General features: G+C 33.3%; 1 long non-coding RNA gene across 2 annotated transcripts; it reads left to right on the top strand.

The window, feature by feature from the left end:
* Positions 1-6632: 6632 nt before the first annotated feature.
* LOC147511792 (uncharacterized) lies at positions 6633-7954 on the top strand. Of its 2 annotated transcripts, XR_015217078.1 has the most exons (4): positions 6633-6772; positions 7044-7339; positions 7444-7668; positions 7867-7954. It is a non-coding gene; the product is annotated as an uncharacterized LOC147511792 (long non-coding RNA). The 2 variants fall into 2 exon arrangements; XR_015217077.1 differs by lacking the exon at positions 7867-7954 and having other exon boundaries at positions 7444-7814.
* Positions 7955-8329: the final 375 nt, after the last annotated feature.

Genomic DNA, 8329 nt, shown 5'->3' with positions numbered 1-8329 from the left:
AACGGTCAAATCAAGTGTGAAATACACTCACCGAAATAATGAAATGATAATAGCAATCAAAAAATAAAAACCATACTAAATTATCCAAGATATGATCAAAATATAACCTAATAATTACATAATTTCAGGTATAAAGTATAAACACATGCATGAACATAACCATACTCTCAACATTCTGATCAAACAACTCCCCACCTTTGCACGATTCCATCACAATATAAACTGCAATATGGTGTAATGTCCTTCAAGGTCTCTAACTTTTGGGTGCGTCTCCTGATTTTCAGTTCTCTACACACAATCAATATTCTCAACTTGGTTATCCTAATTTGCAAGCATAAACCTCTCCTCTGAAGATGAAAAGCAAATAACTTCATTAACCATCACTTACCAAAAAATAATTTATGAGCAAGTACTATCATGCATGTGCCAATATTAATAAAGGAGCAATAGCTCATGCCAATACTCATCTCTGCCACTAACTTTGCAAAGTATATATTACCTTTGCAACAACTTTGCATTGTTCCATGAGTAGTAATTGAAGACTACATCATTAGCAGATTAATAAATGGTGCACATGATTTTAAATGTATGATATTGTCGTGGACAATGGTAGCTGATTTATCTCTGCATGTTCTCAAATTGCTTGAGAAGACACCATTATGCCTCAAACTCTAATGGACGTCTAATGGTGAGAACCCAATACCTCAAAATATAATGTTTAGAACACAATGCAATGGCAATGGGTTGAACACAACGCCTAAGTTTATTGTGTTTTGGAGGGAATTTGTAATGAACTTAAGTTTAATCAATCGCTAGAATTTTAGTCGTCTATTTTCATAGTTTCGTCTACATCGACCGTTTCATCTAACTTAGTGCTTTATCAAACCAAAAGGAAATAATCAATAAAAATCTGATCGAGAAGATAAAACTGCCTACATAAAATTGATAATTATAACAAAAAATATGATAGATCAATAGAGAATACAAAAGTTTTATTTATTAAAGTACTTGAAAATAATAATATACGACACCAACTGTAAAACCATACAAAAAAATAGGTGCATGAAGCAAGATCATATCACCTTCAAGGTTATCAGATGGTTAATCTGAAGCATCCAATAATAAAAAGACACTCGTCACAATTCTAACCTTTTAGCTTGTTTAGGATCAAGTGTCCATAACTTAGTATCATGAACACCTAACCGAACTCGACCCATCAACTGAATCGCAATACTCATGCCAAAGCCTTACCATAACCTTCCATTGGCTTCACTACTACACCCAACTTCTTTATATTCACCCAAAAAAATTAACCACTCATTCTTGATGTGCTTGAAAAAATTCATCGTAATTTATTGATATGCAAATTTTTGCAAAAAATTAATCTTTGTTTGACTGTTTACATTACGCATTTAAATTGTTTGATACAAAGCTTCTTATATCTATTTCTTATCAAACAATTTAAATGCAATGTATAATAACAATTCCGAACTGTAAATTTTCATTTGTGCCTCTCCCTTTTATTTTTCACAACTTCAAGGTAATGATTTAAAATAATAACCCTGAATGCATTCCAACTCTTAAAATTGCACATAAATGAAAATCTAAGAATCTTCTAAGCAATCAAGAACAATATGTTATAGCAATACCTTGAAAGAAGAAGACGTTTTATGGAGTCGTGAGGAAGATTCACTACTAAAAGAACAGGGAAACAAAAATGACGTAGATCAAATAAAATGTGGTTGTGGAGACATACTGGTGGTACTTGAATTCAAGAAATCGAAGTTGATGTTGTGTTAGAAGTCTGAAGTTGACGTTGTAGAAGCCTTACACAACAAGAGCAATATGTTTATACAAATGCCACTGGTATTCCCATAGGTAAAGGCCAACTCCTATTCAAATAGGCATAAATATTAGGTGTACTGTGGGTGTTGGGGGATATGAGGTAGTTTGTCCATAACATTTGGAAGCCAATGACAAAGAAAGATTATAGATAATATTTCTCACATTCTTGCCAAAGGCATGCATCGACACATTGAGTAAATGTTAAGAAGGCGTGCACAACTAATCCTACCTATATTAATATCCGTTTCTCCCAGGAGGCTCATAATGAGCCACATCAGTATAGTTTTTAAAATAGTCCCTATTTAAAAAATAATTACTTGCCTTCTTACCAAACTAACCCTGAATTTGGCCTGCTCTCTAATTTAATATAAATTAAAATTGTCTTTTCATGTGTTATGTTAAAACAAAAAACAAAGCTACGCATTATTTCATTATTTCAAATGTACGCATGATGAAAAAAAAAACAAATTCTAAAAAACAATGGATTAGTTAATTGATATGTATTAGTTATTGGATATGGATATATATTAGTTAATAGATATGGATATGGATTAGTTAATGGATCATGATATGTATTAGTTATTGGATATGGATATGTTAAAACAAAAAACAAAGCAACCCATTATTTCATTATTTCAAATGTACGCATGGGATGAAAAAAAAAACAAATTCTTAAAAACAATGGATAATAGTAAGCCTGGCCATAGGACAGGCAGATTAGCTAGTATTTCTTAATATTCAAGTAAGACCAATCCTAATGGCTAGGTAGTTCTTGTTTGTAGTTCCGTTAATGCTGCAAACTAATTTAATTTCTATTAATTAAATATGAAAAGAAATGTGAAGTCATTGTAAGCATGGGGGAAGCCCACAAAGTCACATTAAACTTTAGCTACGCTACGATCTCCTCATTGAAATAGATAAGTTCAAGCTCCCCCTGGGCATCCCTCACTATATGGTACGTATCTTTATTAAGAGTGCTAGGTCCCTTTTCCCTGCTTATCTCTATCTCTCCTTAGCTCTTCGATAGCATCCAGACTGCCTTATTCCAGTCAACTACGATAAGGGATAAAAAAAAAAGTAGTAATGCTTTACACATCGAGATTGGCTTTTCACGTACTTTTCAGTTCCCTAGGGCTACTCATCTTCCTATTTAAAGGACTAAGAGTCTCCGTCTTATGAGTGAAAAAGCCATTTTAATAAAAAAAAAATCCCGGGTTTTTGACAATCAGTTGTGCATCAGGGTCTTCAGGCAAACAACCACCATTTCCTTCCACCCGAGAAATTTGACACCTGGTGATTTCCGCTCATAGCGCAGGTTGGAAACTGTCACTTTTTCTTCGAACCTAGGAAAAATGAAAAGTTGAACTCCTGATCCAAGTCAAGGTCAGCCAACAACAGTCATTCCCGAACCCGCTGAGATAGCAACAAACCCTTCTTCCATTCTTTCTCGATCGCTTTTGGGACTAATTAATCCTATAAATGACTAACAGTTTAACATTATTATGTACGTACTAAAAGAACCAACACTCCCATAGTCCTATGTAGCTAAAGCAATAAAAGATCAATATAAATATTTACAAACCTACAATAACACAAACCAAACTATTGTTGAGTTGATAACACAGGGACCATATACTGATATAAAAATTCTAACAACCACACTAACTAATGCACAATGGCCTTACATTCCAATTCTTCTACTTGGTAGCTCGAGAAACTACCAATTCAAAAACTAAAAATTATCACGAATCACTTCGACTCATAAAACTAAGAATATGTGCCCTTTTTGCCCTTTTCTGCTTTCATTACTATTCTCCGTCATCTATGACAGATGTACCATAGATTAAGTGATCATAATAAGTTCTGACAGATATAAAGTGGACATCAAACGAAAATTTTAACAATAGAAAGAGAGAGAATACTAATGGGTTTTGTTGTTGACGTACCTGGTCAAATCCACGTTGTCGAGTAGGAACACCGTTGCCACCTAAATTACCATTACATGGTAAAACACCTCAATGAAGACCTATTGGGACTCTAAGATAATCTAAAATCTGAAAAATAAAATAATAATAATAATAATAATAATAATAAATAAATAAAAATAGTGTAACATGTGGATTAAGGTGAGGGAAGAGAAAAAGATTATAACTTTGGGTTTCATTAAGAAGTTATTCTTCTATTTTCTGTCTAAATTAATGAACTTAATGAATATGCATGATTTAAGAACATCATGAAGGAAACTTATTCCAAAAATATACTTATTGTTAAGTAAACAAGAAAATCAAATTGATATAACAAATATATCATGAACAAACCTTTAGTTCAACAAACAAACAAACTTTTTAGTTCAACTAATGAACTTAATTTACTAATGATTAAATCCGAGCCTAGTGAAGATTCACTATGTCCTTAAGACAGATTTTCCCCATCATGGTGCTTGAAGGTTGATGGAAAACTGTCTCCCAAGATAGAACGGATTTCCTTTTATAGAAAGCTAACACTTCAATTCTATAGACTCAGCGAACACAACATAATATTTGACTAAGAATAGAGGGAGAAGAGAAAGATCAGATGTCTGTGTGATCTGGTGTATCTTTCTCTCCAAATTCATCCACTATTTATAGGTGAGTGGTGCCTCTTCGAAACAACACAGTGACTCTTGGGAAAAAATAAGGAACTCTTTGAAAAGTCACATGTTTCGAAAAGACACATCATTTCGGCACAAAGCTCTATTTCGAGCCAGTGCCTATTTCGAAAGGTCACACCTTTTCAGCATGATGCACTATTTCGAACTAGTGCACATTTCAAAAGGTCGCACCTTTTTGGTATAATGTACTGTTTCGAACAAGTGCATCCTTTTGAAAAGGTTTTTCTCACTTTACGTACTGTTTCAAGAAAAACCCATTTCATCTCAAGTGGGTAATTTGGGAGACAAACTACTCATTCATATTTTAATGGATTTGTGCAAATTCATTTTTCTAACACATCAAAGAAAATTAAAAAAAAAAATTGTTATCACGACAATGTATATACTTTACCTTTCTATTCTCTAATGATCGAGTAGATTATTTTGGTATGTAGGAGCAGAGATATGACATCAAACAATTTACTCTTCTTCAAGCTTTATAATAGATACTTCCAAATATCAATTAAAAACCAAAACAGCCACAAATAATCATGCATAACAGCCACAAATAATCATTTTATACTTCCAAATATGACATAAAGATGCATGTATTCTTTCGACTTCTACCTGAACCAAAGGAATAAAAAAAAATGACTTAATTTCAAGTTACCGTATAACGATTGCACTTAATCTCAGATTCCATAAGCTTACTAAGATACACCTATGAATACATATATTTGCACTATGCTATTATGTAATGGTATACCATGTAATATACTGAGTTCTGTTGATTGTCTATCCTTGTATCACTCATCTTATGAAAGTAGATGACATTTGCTAATTTGAATTGTCTTCTAAAAATCCCTTGAGACTTATGTTTTCCTTCTTGGATACCGATGGCCTAGTGATTGAAATGCTTTGTTATACTCTTGACTAATCAAGCATGCCCAAGAGTTGCTACATGTTTTAAAAGTATTCATCATAAATATCTTATCTAGATTTACTTCATACTCCTTAATTGCAAAATTGTACATCCATTATACACTATCTTCATGATCAACTCCAACAGGCTTCAATATAAGTCTCAACTTCCCCACTTCAAAATTAAGTTGCTATTCTAAAATTAGTTTCATCAAACATCAGTAAGGTTATAGTTTCATAAACCCAAATAGACACAATACATATCTCTAAGTAGTCCATCACTATGCCTCATATGTTATTCTGACACTGCTAAGATTAAGTCTCGTGTCTATAAACAAAACTTCTGAAAAAAACTTACAGTGAATACGGTCCCATAAACAGTCCATTAGTTGTATGAGATGTCAATACCTTAAAACGAATTGAATACTATCTAGTTGGCATCTACATAACCAAACTCGTCCCAGTTTAGTGGATACTCTAAAGCAACTTCAGGAGTCGATGATGAATGTCATTTGAATCATCAATTGAGTGTGGTGCTTGTTACGATCATTTGACCATGGCCCCTGTAATAACCTCTAGTTATTATATATATATATATATATATATATATATATATATATATATATATATATATATATATATATATATATATACGGGCTCGCTACGTCGACATACAAAATTGACATACTAAATTAACACACGCAATCTTACATATCTACATAATTAACTAAAAACTGATTTTCTGGGGATGTGATCTCTACAATATGGAGATCATCTCCATAAAAAATCAGCTCCTTTGAACATTTCTAACCCTACCAAAATATGAGTTCAAATTAGAAATTTATCTGACGGTCCAGAATTTTAACACTCTTTTGACACTCTTTTGGCAAGACTAGACATATCCGATTGAGGTGATTTTTTGTGGAGATACTATCCATAGTAGGTAAGTCATCTCTACCAAAAATCAGCCCTTAGTTCAATGTGCAAATCTACTTTTGGAATGCGTATGTCAATTTAGTATGTCGACGTAACAAGCCCGATATATATATATAGTAGTTAGGCTAGAGTGACACTCTTATAGTGTCACCCTTACCTCACACTTCTCCTCAACCGTCCGATCTCTTCTTCAAGATCTGGTGATCTAATTCACTCAAAAACTCTGAAATTTCAAAATTTCGTAATATTTCAAAATCGAAAAAATGAAATAAAGGAAAAACGCGAAATTGGAGAAAAACGCTCTCTCTCGGTCTTCTTCTTCTCCACTCCAGCAACCCTTCTTCTTTCCAGCAAACCTGATCGAAAATTTGAAAAACCAATTTGTTTATCAAACTTTTTAAGGGGATTAAACTTAATGATTATCAAGCAATTGCAATTATGGTATGCTTTCTTCATTTTTTTAATTTGTTTTATTCGTTTGATAATGTTTAATAAATATATTTTAAACTAGTTGTATGGTAAACAGAATTGAATTTGAATGATTGAAATATGGTTTAAGTCGTCTAAGCTATTTGAAATTTTGAACTCACTAAAATCTTGGCTGAGATAGAACCCAATTTCTGTAAAAAAATTATTTGTTAAAAACTTAAACCCTGATAAACTGTTTCAAGTCAATTAGTCACTGTTTCTTTATTTGCTTTTTAAATTGCAGATAGCAGATGTTTGGTCATGCGATGTGACTCTCTATGTGATATTGATAGGAGCTTACCCATTTGAGGATCCCTCAGATCCTATAAATATCTGGAAGACTATAGGGATGAGTTCACTTGAAAAATGCAATTGTCACTGTTTTTGCATAATTTACTTCACATTGTATTTGGCAAACACCGCTATATACATTGATTGCAGAGAATACTTGCTGTTCAGTACTCCATACCCGACTATGTCCATTTATCTTCAGATTGTAGGCTCCTCCTCTCTCAAATATTTGTTTCCAATCCATTGAAGGTAATTTTTCATCCACTGAGTGTAAGGCTACTTATCTATATTCTTTAGCATTGTTTAGGAAGTTTTCACCCTTTTCTCTGTGTCTCTCTCTCCTTATTTTACAGAGAATCACTATCCAAGAGATAAAAGAGCATCCTTGGTTTTTACAGAACCTGCCCGAAGAACTTATTGAAGTTGAAAAAAGTAATTATGAAAATCTAAACAGTTATGAACCAACCCAAAGCATTGAAGAAATAGCACGGATTGTACAAGAGGCACAGATACCTGCAGAAGGTTTAAAACATGGCAGGCAGTCCATGGAAGGCAATTAGACCACAACAACAAAGAAGGTAAAGTTTACAACTACAGTGACGTAGCTAATATAGCATGACTGCATCCAAAAAACTGCGCTTGTTCATATTTGTGCCATAACTCAAACCCTTACTCGGGTTAGCACCCAAGAAGCTAAGAGAACACGTTGTTATATTTATTTTTTGGTGCTTTTGATGCATGAAGCTGAATGCAGTTTTTCTACCAGGGGACTGAAGATAATTAGAGAAGGCAGTGATTATTATCTTGTTCGGCAAGGCATAATCCAAAGATATTTGGGTTCAAGGAATGCTATGAAGATTTCCATGGTCGCTCCAATCTTAAAAAGAGTCCATTCGAAAAGATCCCAGGAAGTTAAGGAAACATGCTCAAGCATTCTTGACAACATCCTCTTCTTCATTGGTGACTTGGAAGTCGCCTTGTGCAATGCAAAACGAAATCATGTACTGTAGATGGGCACCAATGCAGTGAATACAGTGCTAACCCTGGATGTCATGAATCGCACATAATGTTTAAAAACTTCGTGAATAAAATTCATGATGTATTTTATGTTATTTTCATGAAATTCATGGTGTGTGTACTTGATTGTAGATGCTATTTGTTTTTATATGATTTGCCTTTTTATTGTTTTTTTTTTCCCTTTGAAAATAATGGAAGATAACTGTATTTGGCTACTGCTAC

Source organism: Coptis chinensis, chromosome 3 (assembly GCF_015680905.1).
Source record: "Coptis chinensis isolate HL-2020 chromosome 3, ASM1568090v1, whole genome shotgun sequence".
NCBI lineage: Eukaryota > Viridiplantae > Streptophyta > Magnoliopsida > Ranunculales > Ranunculaceae > Coptis > Coptis chinensis.
The sequence above is the reverse complement of the archived record's forward strand: the minus strand, read 5'-3'. Positions and strand labels throughout refer to the sequence as shown.